Here is a 12908-nt window from a genome sequence, read left to right on the forward strand (position 1 = left end):
AATTATGATGAATTTGAGAAACTTCAGTATTAATTTAGCATTGAGTCCCATGAGCTGGATGCTACTTACTCAAAATAGTTTGGCAGAGAGAATATGTAGTATGATCCTTGTGGTTGGAAACTTCTCCTCAACAAGCAACACACACAGATGAAAGAAATGCTTTGGTGGATTTTTTGAGAGGGATTCTGTTTCATTTCCATCTATGACTATGTGCCCAGAATCATATCAACAAAGACTTCACAACTAGCTCATGTTCCAAGATTTAAATCAGTTGTCTTCATTCTTTCCTGCATCCCAGAAGGTAGACTGAATCCAGGAAGCACTGTGCCTTTGTTTGCTGAAGCATGGTTTCAGTGTGTCCAGCAGAATGGTCCCAGAACACCAACAGAGCCACAGAATTGGAAAACACTTTGGTAATAGTAGCTGAGAACCCTTAATGATGTCCCCCTAAAATCTTAGTCATGGGAAATCGATTTTCTGATCCTTATTATCAAAAAAAAATAATAATGGGTAATCCATCTATACCTATATTTGGTGGGATATAAAAAACCCCTTAGTTTTTTAGCACATATATCTTTATGTAGCTGGGAATTTCTTATTTTGGGGGTGCATGGGTGGCTCTGTTGATTAAGCATCCAACTCTTGATTTTGGCTCAGCTCATGATCTCACAGTTTGTGAGTTTGAGTCCTGCACTGAGCTCTGTGCTGACAGCATGGAGCCGGCTTGGGATTCTCTCTCTCTCTCTCTCTCTCTCTCTCTCTCTCTCTCTGTCTGTCTCTCTCTGTCTCTCTCTCTCTGTCTCTCTCTGTCTCTCTCTGCCTTCCCCCACTTGCATGCTCTATCTCTCAAAATATATAAATAAACTTTAAAACATGAATATAGGAATTTCTTAATTAAAAAAAATTCTTAAAAAATTAAAAATTGTTCTTGAAAATTTTAAGAAATTTCTTAAATGTGTTTTCATTATAATGTAAGTCAGGTTAAGTTTGACTTGCCAGCAAGTGATTTACAGCATGCAAATACTTTGTTATTCCTAAGAGTGAAATAAAATTAGCTAGTCACACATTAATAGCTTTAAACTCTTGTTTTAGAGCCTATGGTAAATAACTTCAGATATAATCATTTTATGCATTGTCCCCTTGAAGGCTCTGAAATACTACTGTGTCCCTCCACACAGTCTACACTAGGACAGAAATTCACTTGCTCATGTAAGTTAATATTTTACTTATCTTGTTCCTATTCTAAATGCCCTTCCCCTAAATTTTAAATCTCATCCCTTAAAGCTGGGCACTGGTGCTTATTCTCCCATAAACTCTTTCCTCATTGTCCTTGTACATTTCTCAAAATGTTGCTTATGCCTCTTTTTGAATTAATTTTCTTTAACATGGTATTTGTTCTTAAGTCAGTTGGAGGCAATCTCCCCCTACTAATGCAAAGCTCCTTGAAAACAGAGATTGTCCCTCATTGATCTACATTTCTTAGCAAGTAACTCCTAGATATTGGTGATTTGCATAGAGAAAAGAGTCCCAAATCTAGACGTCCGTGGAGAACTAGTAGAGAAAAAATTCAAGTTACTTTGCATTTTTTTTTTGTATCTGGATTTTATGGAGAAAATGCCTAAGAAAATCAAAGAGAGAAAACTAGACCGAGACCTGTGTAGTACTGAACTTATATTTAACTTCAGAGGCTCTACCTATGTGTAAATTTTCTACCGTCTTTGAGTAGCAAAGACTTTAATAGTGTGCACATAGGTTTTGACTAATTGGACTAAACTGACAGGTCACTTTAATTGAAAACATTAGTATATTGTTTTGAGTTTAACTCTTATTTGGTGTCTAAAAAGCCAATAACACAGAGAATTGACTGAACTTTTCAACTTTTCACTGTTTATTTGGACACTGTATAGACATAGCCAAAAAGAAATCTCTCCAAAAACACCTCAAAGAATTTTTTTCTTCAACTGCATAAGATCATGAGAAAATAAAATCCCTCTGTTCTCAAATGACACTTTAAAGTTATAGGAGTATAGTGTGGGGAAATCAGTTCAGCCATGGATTATCAAAACAACAGAAATATAAACCAGGTATCAATTTATAATATTTGCTGAAATAAATTGACTCTGATTCAAACTGTCAGCTCAGTTCTTTGACACTGAAAATAAAATACCAAATGTACTAATGTAGAAAACTTGAGCAATGAAAAACATGACCCTCTATTTTATAATGTTATTTTAACTATGAATCAAACTGATTGATAAATGAAGTTCAAATTGGCTCTTTTTGCATGAATTCAATCACGAGTCAAAAATAGTTTCAGAGTTTTCACACACCTTTTCTACTGGCACATACATTTTATCCTTTGAAGAAACCGTTTCACAGTCATTCCTAATTTCACTAGCAAGTGCCGTAGCACTGGATTTCCCTTACTCTCTGGTCCTTTTTAAGAGAGTGGTTCCTCTGACATGATCTGGATCTTGAGTCAGATAAGTACGTCTCTGTTTGTTGTTTTCCAAAAAAAAGGTCTCATTTGCAAATTAAAAACGTATATAGCAAATGGACTGGAGGTGGTTCAGGTGCAATAAGTTAAAAAGAAAAAAAAAGTAGGTTTTAAGAGTGTATGCAAGGTAGAGCGGTGTGCCAGGGTAGAGCGGTGTGCTCAGTGACTGGCATCCAAAAGGACTCGTTCCCTGGAATGCTTCTGTTCTGTTGGCCTAAGCTGTGTTGAGACACTTCCAGCTGAAGTGTTCTGTGTGGGGGTAGTGACCTGCAATCCCCAAGGTTCTAAGTTGTCCTGTGAATAGGAATACATTTCCTATTTCTTGTATCCCCCATTTCCCCACCCATATATCAGGGATTGGTTTGAAAGAATGAAGCAGAGACCTTACAAATGCCTGAAGACCAAAAATTCTGTCAAGGGGAAGAAGAAATGGAAAAGAGAAGAAAGAGACTAAATCCCCAAATCCCTGCACATGTAAAAGCTTTCTTACTTTTTTTTCCCCCACTTCTAAAGAAGATGAGTCAAATAAGAGCCCATTCAAAACCACATGAGTAAAAATGAAGTTGTGTGTTTTTCACATACTTCAGAACAGGCTAAGGGATGAAAATGAGGGCGAGTTCCCTATAGTCAAACATGCCCAGAAGTAGCAAACTTTGACTTAGCCATGAGCCAAATAAGCTGCTCCTGAATAATCGGGTCTTGGTTTAAATCTGTAGAGATGTCTTTTTCATGTATGTGAGGTGGACTTTTGATTTCATCTCTGGGACAAAGTTTGAAGTTAGTTTGTGACTCTGGCATAGAAAATGAAGGAAACCCTTGTAATGGACTGCTCATGTAGGCTTATTATAAGTGTGTGTTTAATTCCCTCATGTGAATTATATTTTGAATCATTACCACTCAAGAGTCACCAGGTTTCATCTACTTAAGCTCAAGATACTATGTGGAAAAGCATTCTAAAGTCAACTTGCCAAATATCACTTTAATCCTTGAGTACTTAAATACAAATATTAAGCCAGAAATTAGAGCTTTCTGGTCCTTTTCTTTTGCTTCTATCACATTAAATTAATAGACATGGTAACAGACCTACATTATATATCAAAAGAACAATGTTTTTAGATTCATAGCAGAGGAAAAGAGCACAAATTTAGCTCTTGTATGCCTTTTTTTTGCAATGGAAAAAAATCCATGAGACAAAGGGGTAAGATCACCTCTTATGATGTAGAGTGGATCAGAGGTAGCAAAATGATGCTCAGTGAACACTGGAAACAAATGACACCAGGATGTTGAGTCCAATTCATTCCTTTCTTTTTCCCTGGACTTACCATATTGAACTGATAATTTTTCCATAAGTCTTCCCTCAAAATGGGTAGTTCTCCATATTAATTCCATCCCAAATGCTCCATTACAAATGGATTATAAGCATTTAAACTTTTGTCAGAGTGATGAATCTTTCTGAGTGTGTCCTGGAGAAAACCAGGGAACTTCAGAATTTACATTTATCCACTTAGTGTTTTGCAATAAGGTTCTGAAATGCAAATAACAATATATCAGGCCAATTCAGGAATGAAAATTTTAAAAATGCCGAATTCTAGCATGCACATTCATAGTGTAAACCTGAGTGACCGGACCAGGACTACATTCTTTTCTAGCCCAATTGAGTTCCAATAATGAAATAAGATTAAGCTATAGAAAACAGAGGCTTTGTTATTGAAGGAGAATGGAAGGAAGTTTATCATTCTGTAGAATCTTGTCTCTAATATTTTTCTACATTTGACCATGTTGTAGATATATGAATTTGACCACTTGTTAAAAAGAGTACAAATTGGCTAATTGGCAAATGTAGCAGTAATATTGATAAGAGGATTTTATTGGGGTACCTGCATGGCTCAGTTGGTTAAGTGTCTGACTCTTGATTTTGGCTCAGGTCATGATCTCACAGTTTATGAGATCAAACCCCACTTCAGGCTCTGAGCTGACAGTGAGGAGCCTGCTTGGGATTCTCTCTCTCCGTGTCTCTCTGCCCCTCCCCTGCTCACTTGCATGGGCACACACACTCTGTCTTTCCCTCTCTCTCTCAAAACAAATAAACATGAAAAAAAATGTAAATAAGAGAATATTATTTATTATGCAAATTATATTTTGCAAAATACACAGATAACTGCTAAGGTCATTGGCAGAACTCAGAAATTCCAACCCAAAGTATACATGGGAGGGTCTTTTGTGTCATTGTGCAGTGCTCTTAATTTAGTAGCCAGACCTCAGCAATAGAAATAAAATGCTTACTCTGCTACAGGAATATAGTAAATCCAGCCACAGAGGCAGTCATCATGTTTTTTGAAAGGCAAAAATAACATATCAGCACTATTTTTATCTTTTTGGTGGAAGGGATTTTGCTTCTGATTAAAAAAAAAAGTAGCTCTTATCTTTCAGAAGAGAATTCCCTAAATAATTATTTGTTACAAAAACAAATATAAATATATAGCATTGTAATAGTGGAATACAGTCTTTTTTTATTTTATTTTATTAAAAAATTTTTCTTTATGTTTATTTTTAATAATGAGAGACAGAACGTGAGCAGGGGAAGGGCAGAGAGAGAGAGGGAGACACAGAATCTGAAGCAGGCTCCAAGCTCCAAGCTATCAGCACAGAACCCAATAAAGGACTCAAACTCACAGAACATGAGATCATGACTTGAGCTGGTCAGATGCCTAACCGACTGAGCCACCCAGGCGCCCCAGGGGAAGAGATTCTTAAAAGGTCTTATCTTTCCCCCTTCTTTGTTCCTTTGTGTCAGAAAGTAGGAGTGTCCCATTAAGTATATCACTCTTAGTTCTAGAAGTAATAACACTGTCTTTGTTCACTACTACTTGTTTGCTACAGTAAGACGTCTGTGGGTAACAGTGCTAATCTTAACCACTGCCCAATACAAGAATGCCACCCTCTGTCTAGGCACGTATCTTCTATCCAAGTATACAATAAGGTCAAATGAAACAATAACCAACAAAAGATCAATAGAATAATGGTCCAAGCTGAATTCTATGGCAGAATCATTTTTTTGTAACTGTAAAAGTACAATTATTCTTTGTGGTTAAAATTATGCAGCCCTTAAATAACTCTGAGTAAATGAATTATGTGCCATTAAGAGATTTCTTGAAAAGTTTTCATTAGCTGTAAAATAAAATAGCTTTAAGCTTTAGAATGTTCTACTCAGTTGGAGACTCTCATGTCTTTGTGATATTCTGGTGACAATTTCTATTCTAAGTGTCAAAAACAACTCTGCTATCTGGAACAAGTCGTATAGTATTCTCTCCTTTTAATATTCTAATCGTGAGGTGTGAAGTGAAATGGTTGCACAGTGTAATGGTGGTAAAGAAGTGGAGTGTCAATGAGACGGGGAAGGTGACAGACTCAGAATAGGTCCCTGAGGTGCTCTCCAAGTGCACTGGATAAAGATTCCCCTGGGAAAATTTTCTCATTAGTTCTCAGACACAGTTCAGTAATTCAATAGCACCAGGTTACCATTAGTCATAAGACCAAAATATGTTACTTTCCATGCTTTAGTTCCTTTATTTGTGTATGTCATTTTCAGACCGAAAATTATTGAGCCCTACTCTCATGCAAAGCTACTCAGTAAATTGTTTACATACTGAAGTGTGATACATGACAAGCAAATTCCGCATTTTTTTATTGTTGTATGATACAAATTCAAAGGGAAATTGATGTTTCAAATAATTCTAACGATACTTCCCCAAGTAACTCTCAATTTCTTTATGCCAGAATTACTAAACATGCACACGTGTGCACATACTTGCGTGCATATTCATTTTCATAAAAAAAGCAGGAAGGATTCAGAAATAATTGTTAAGGAAAAGATCACATTTTTAAAAAGCTTTCTCACCCGTATTTATCTGACTTGTAAAGTAAACTTTTCTCACTACTTTAAGGAAGTCTATTTTTAAAACCAATGTACCTTCTGGTGATGTGTTCTGTTTCAGAAATTACAGTGTTCTTTCTAAAATCAAGAAGTATTGAATGATGTACTACACATGTGAATATAGAATATTCATATTTTGTGCTTTAATAGAGAGGAAACTCTTAAAGATCCTGGTTGTTAGTTAATTTGCTATGTAATTGCTGAGTAAAGATGTTAAAATGCATAGATTATAATTCTACATGCTTTATATTTCCTTGTCATAAATGATATGTACTTTTTTCTATGCTATGAAAGTTAACTGCACTCCCACTCCACAACTGAAAGCATAATGGGTTAGGGGGTTGTCTACCTCATTACTCACCAGGTCAGAAAGAAAGGAGTATCCACCCCCATTGGTTATTTAAATCCTCCTGGTTACATCAGGGAAGCAATAATGAAATCTCTGAAAATGAAAATTAGATACAACACCAACAGATTTTTGTAGATTTTTGTATTTCAGAAGACAGTCCACAGAATTTTACTTTGTATATTTTGCAGTGATGATCATTCTTATCTTTATTATTTATTATTTTTATTTTATTTTATTATTATTTTTTGATCATTCTTATCTTTAAAAGATAGCTAGGGTATGGTATTGCCAAAAAATTACTTAATTTGTAATATATTCTAGTGGAAGTATAATTTAAGTGCATCCACCTAAACATCATGACAGATTGCAGAGGAAGGTAATCTTTGGTAATGCAAACTATGTTTCTTACAAAGATAAAATGTGATAGGTAAGCTGCAAGAGGAAGTTATCTATTAGAAACAGTGAAAGAATAAACTTTTCCAAATGAATTGGTTAAAAACAATTCCTAATAGAAACATGCTCCTTTCAAAACAGTAATGATAAGGATTCCAAACAAACCATCACATACTTCTGTTTATGTGCTACCCATAGAGTTATTGTTGAATTATGAATTGTAAATATTTATAAGTGATTCATATTAAAGAAGTTGTCAGCTGCAGCTACAGTTCTTCACCTTCTGTCATCCCAACTATCAAGGGGGCTGACTCAATCGCTTTCTTGTCAGGCTACCTTTCTTCCCCAGAATACTCAATTCCCAAAACACAACAAAATATAAATGAATGGAAAGTGCTAATGACCCATAATTGCCAAGAGGTATTAAGTTTGTAAAGGTCCTTTGCTGACTAAATTTTAAATGAGCAAAATCGTTTCCCAAGGCAAATCTTTATATTTTTAGTAGATGTCCATTGAAAAGAAATACATATTATTGTCTTCTCTCTGCTTTCCTATGATACGAGTCATAATCAGCTTTTAACAACTCAAGTATATGTAGCTTATTCCCTGTTTATTTACAAGATCTATGCTCATAAAAGCTAGACTAATAAAAATTATATTTTAGTTGAGGGGAAAATGGCTTGAAATTATAAGATTTGGAAACATGTATTTTTTGGAAGTTAAAGGCATATTTTAAATCTTTAGGGTCAGGATGGTACCATTTTCAACAATTAAAAGTTTTATGTTTAGCAAATAATGTGGATCAGTTCCCAAATCTTGTAATTTCATGCTATTTCTCCTTTATACTGTCTTAAAAATGCTACTGATGACAAAACTGTTGTTTCTAATGACTTTGAAGTCTAAACTTTGATTTCTTTATCAATTTTGTCTTGGGTTGGCTCTGTTGTGTTTCTCCTGACCTAGTGTTTTGTGATACATTTTCATGCCTGATTAGAATCTTTTCTAGGGAAGAGAGATGGATGGTCACTGAAATCATAGCCTCAGAGGTTCAAATGTTTGGATACAAGTGAAAAAAAGTTTCCATTGTGTTTGTTAATCCAATCACTAATTTAGGAAAATAAAGCTTTAGCTTAAATTTTATGTTGTGAAGAATTGCTTATATCTGTATATAATTTAGTATACACAAAAATTAAAATCAACAATGGAAACTTAGCAGAACAGTTAAGGAGTATTCTTTTTTGTTGTTGTTTGTTTACTTATTTTGAGAGAGAGCTAGAGCTCTCAGGTATGCTAGTGCTGGGTTGGGGGGATAGGTGGTAGGGAGGGGCAGAGAGAGAGAGAGGTGGGGGGGAGGGAGAGAGGATCTTAAGCCCTACAGGGGGAGCTAGATCTCAGGAACCCAGAGATCATAACCTGATCCAAAATCAAGAGTCAGATGCTTAATTGACTGAGCCACCAGCTGCCCCAGTTAATGAATACTTTTTGATCAAATCATTAGATCTTCCTGAAAGGAGGTTCTGTAAGTAGGAAATCAGTGGTTTTCCCATATTTTCGGTGTAAGCTAATGGCAATGTGTTAATCTTTAAGTTTCTGTCTCATCTTTTAATTTCTACATGAAATAGCTCTTAAGAATCTTTCAGCAATTTCCTTTATTATTACACAGCACTGTGACTTACAAGCACTCACAGATACTCACATGTAAGCAGACTGTATACATGTACACACATAAAGTCAGGGCCAGCTCAACAGATGTGCTCCCGTGTGGGAATCATATCACTTTTTCTGAAACACTGAAGGCATGACTTTCAAGTAGTTTTAAATTTCAAATCAGCTTAGTCCATATTTAATCTAGACATGTTGGTTTAACACCAAGCCACACCAGACCTTTTAAAGTTCAGTGGCTGTGATATAAAATTCTTCACTGTGTTGCACCAATAAATTGAGAAGTGCAGTATAATTCTCCACTATCACTGGAACCGTTGTGAAATGAAATAAAGACTTTGATATTGGCCCTCACTCAGGTGCTCACTCTTTCACAGTTGTATTCAAAGTGTGTGTTCACAAAAGTTAATAAAAACTCACGTAGATGATGCATAGTTGATGGAAGTAAGTGGTAAAAAATAAAGTTAACTCCACCATTTTCTTCCTATTGGCCACTTTACATGCCAGTGGGTTAAAAGATGCTGAATTCCTTTTCTCTGAGGACCACCTTTATAACTGAGTTATTTAGTTTTTTATTTTTTTAAACTAAGCAGCCAAAAGAAAGAGCCTCTTGACACTTCCAGCAAGTATCTCAGTTCTTTTCATATTGTCAATAGCTCCACTGATAGCACTGTTCTTTTGACAGCTAAAAGCAGATGTGGGGGTTAAGTATGGGAGCAATTCAAATGTCCATAGTAAACTGCAGGGGGGCAGAGAGAGCTCAGAGAGCAGCAGCTTTAAAGTAATTGACTAATACAGTAAGGATATTAAAGTCATTTAGTGCCAAAAGGGAACACACTGATCCCTGACCCTCAGCCACTTTGGAGTAATCTAGTATTCAATCCAGCGTGTAATGACTGCCAGGCCTGTCAATCCTCCAGGCTCTCCAGTCAAATGCCTGTGGCTACTATTGGCTTATGGTAAAAGGACAGAAATGCAAGGAAATGCCTCTCAATCAGCCTATGATGTGATAATGTTATTGCTCCAATGTATTCTATATTGTCCCTGCATAGTTTAATCTGTTGAGACCCATGTCAAAAATTGCCCTTGTTCCCCAGAGGTCTTTACTCAACCTTTTAGTAATACAAGTGGATTTGAAAGGAAAGGGGGTAACTAACTTGATGAATTGTTTCCAGCTAATACATACTTACATACATACATACATACATACGTGTGTGTGTGTATACACACACACACACACACACACACACACACACATAGTCAACTGTGGCTTAAAGACTATCCATGCAGGGTATAAATTAGAAGTTTGCTACTAGTTTGACTTTTAAACCTTTCTTTTTCTTTTACTCCAGCAGGCAAACTATTTTACAATAAAAAGTGTTGGAAAAAAAGAAGTATTGACACAGAAATTTATTTACACGGTGGCTGATTCACATTCAGTGCGTGTGCCAAAAGGAGTTTTAACAGGGGAAGATGTCAGAAAAAAAGGTTTACTTGTTTCTGCTACTTCAAGACATAAGAGTTGGCAAACTTCTGGGAAGCTTCCATTTTAAATGAGGTGTTTTGCATTTGGAAAATATAATTATTGCTACAGGCTGCAAATGAAAAAAAAAACACCTAAGAGAGTACAGGAAATTGCCTTTTTTTGTTATTTTGATTTTGCTAATTAAAGCACTAGAAATTGACCCAAAGTTGAAGAATCAAATTGGAATAATAATTATTCAAATCTTATTTTATTATCTTACAAAGATTCTTTGTATTTCTTAGTCATTCCCCCCATTTACGTTTTAAAAACCTACTATATAGAGTCTTTGGAAAGAGGCAGCTCCAGTGATGATAATGCACTATTATTTTTAGAGGACATTAAGGTTACATAGGGAAGCATTTTGCCTATTTCTGTTATGTAGGACTTTGCCCAGCTCCCACAGGGAAGGTGCTATACAAAACGAGAAACAAAGAGGAACATCTGTTTGTTCATAAGTTTGAAATAACTTTGGTGTCGAAAACAAATGGCTGTCCCCTCTACCAACCTGTCCTCTGGCCATTCAGCACTCTAAAATGATTAATCGATGTATGATTGTATTCTAAAAACCATTCTGCACATGTTACTTTTCCCACTTGAAGTATTCAGAATTTGTATACAATCTTGCCAAAATATAAGAGACAGGAAAATCTTACTTTTGTGTTCACTGAATTCCCAGACCTTAAGGGCAGAATGAATGCAGGAGGAATCCCATCAGGATGTCTCAGGCAATTTTTCATTAGTATCCATGACAAGCTGTTTCACCACAGGCTATTGTTTTCATGGAAAGTTCAAATACAGTAGGATGGGATATGGTGTGCTATTAACACATAATGGTATGATTATTACCTATCTTATATATATATGACCTTTGTCACCTAGAACATTGATACTCTTCATTATGATGTACCATTGTAGAATAAGAGGAATGGTTGGGTAGCTTTAGAGTTCTTTCTGTAGTTGTCTAATTATCTGTTTAAAGTTTTCAAAGCTTTCCTAAGAGGTGAACTAGAAGGGAAAACCAAATAGGTCAGAGAATCATAGGGCTTTAAAGGACCTTGGCATTAATTTGTCTATTCCTTTTACATCCTGGCATCAAATAGCTAAGCTATTTCTGGTGAGGGTATATTTTATACAAAATTCCAAAATTTAGCATCATGTCTATCTGCAAAAAGCATTATGACTATAAAGGAATAACTTGATTCTACAAGCAGAACAAAAAATCAGTCATATAGCTACACGTTGTATTAAAAGCTTCTTCAATGAGTTGAAACTTATTTTTTCCTACAGTCTCCTTATGAAATTCAGTGAGTCACTTTTCACTTTTTGTATAATAACTTTATGTTCCTAACGACAATTGTTAAGTATATATTTAGTTTTCTCTAGAATGAATGTTAGTAAAGCATCATTCAGTTTGGGTTAATTGAGTAAGTTCTCCTTTAGCTTCAGCAGAATTAAGGGCACATATCTTATCTTCATTTCTCATAGTCAATATGTGGTTGAAAAAATTTCATTCCTTCAGCAAATATGGAATTTCAGTTCTGCACATGGCATTATGCCAAGCTCTGTAAGGGGTATAAAGAAGAATAAGATGTGATCCCTAATTTCAGAAAGCTTACAGACCAATATGGTGGGTGAGACACTAGACAAATAACTATAGCACACAGTTGAAAGGGGAGAAGGTAACTAAAGTTTATTAAGCACCTAAAGCTAACCAGTCAGTCTGCATAACTCCAATTAACGGACACAGAATTGCGAGATACTCATTTTCATTTGTTAAGCTGTCTTCACTGAGGCTAGGTAAAGCCAGTACTGTATTTGAAACAGATTATTTCTGGCTCAGAGACCCACGCTCTCCCAGCAAAACTGCATCTTTTCCATAACAGGAGCGAAGATGCTATAATTTCCCCATGTAAGGAGAGCCACTCGATGCTCTTCCAAATTGAAATCCCATTTTTCATTTTAAGGAAAGGTAAGACTCCTAAGGTGAACCATGTGGTATGGTGTAAACAAAGTGATCTTTATGTGGGCTCATCTCTTATTAAATTGATCTCTAAGGGCATGGGATCAAAAACTATGTCTTCTTTCTTATCGTAATCAGAATATACTAGGAGTTTAATAAATATTACATTGGTTAAGTGATAAAAGTAGAAGAGAATACCTTTATTCTCTTCAGGCCTGGAGTTTTCTTTAAGGATTAGGACCCAGAACAACTCCCAGAGGATAAAGATAATCTACCAAGTACACAGTTGTAAAAAGTCATAAAATTTATTAGCCATAAAATGTTTAGTCTGTTTATATTCATCAGAAAATTTTCCATATTCTTAATTAAAATGAGGATAAGAAGGCAGAAAATTTGTGTGTATAAAAAATTATTTGTGAATTTTATGGTTCTATATTTAATAGCAGATTTGTATCAGCAGGTTAAAATCAATGGATGATTAATCTCCTTTTCAGGTATATCTCTGTTTACATTTCTATTCTTAAATTACTGGCTTAGAAGTTACTGTTATTATTAAGGGCCATTATGACAAGCTACCTTTTTTTGAGT

The 12908-nt window shown here is 35.4% G+C and overlaps 1 long non-coding RNA gene across 1 annotated transcript; it reads right to left on the reverse strand.

Annotated features, from left to right (window-relative positions):
- Nucleotides 1-3696: 3696 nt before the first annotated feature.
- Nucleotides 3697-11152, reverse strand: LOC131508393 (uncharacterized). Its single transcript, XR_009259991.1, has 3 exons — nt 11014-11152; nt 6793-6873; nt 3697-4022 (listed from the first exon to the last, which is right to left on the reverse strand). It is a non-coding gene; the product is annotated as an uncharacterized LOC131508393 (long non-coding RNA).
- Nucleotides 11153-12908: the final 1756 nt, after the last annotated feature.

This window comes from Neofelis nebulosa, chromosome 4 (assembly GCF_028018385.1).
Source record: "Neofelis nebulosa isolate mNeoNeb1 chromosome 4, mNeoNeb1.pri, whole genome shotgun sequence".
Taxonomy (NCBI): Eukaryota; Metazoa; Chordata; class Mammalia; order Carnivora; family Felidae; genus Neofelis; species Neofelis nebulosa.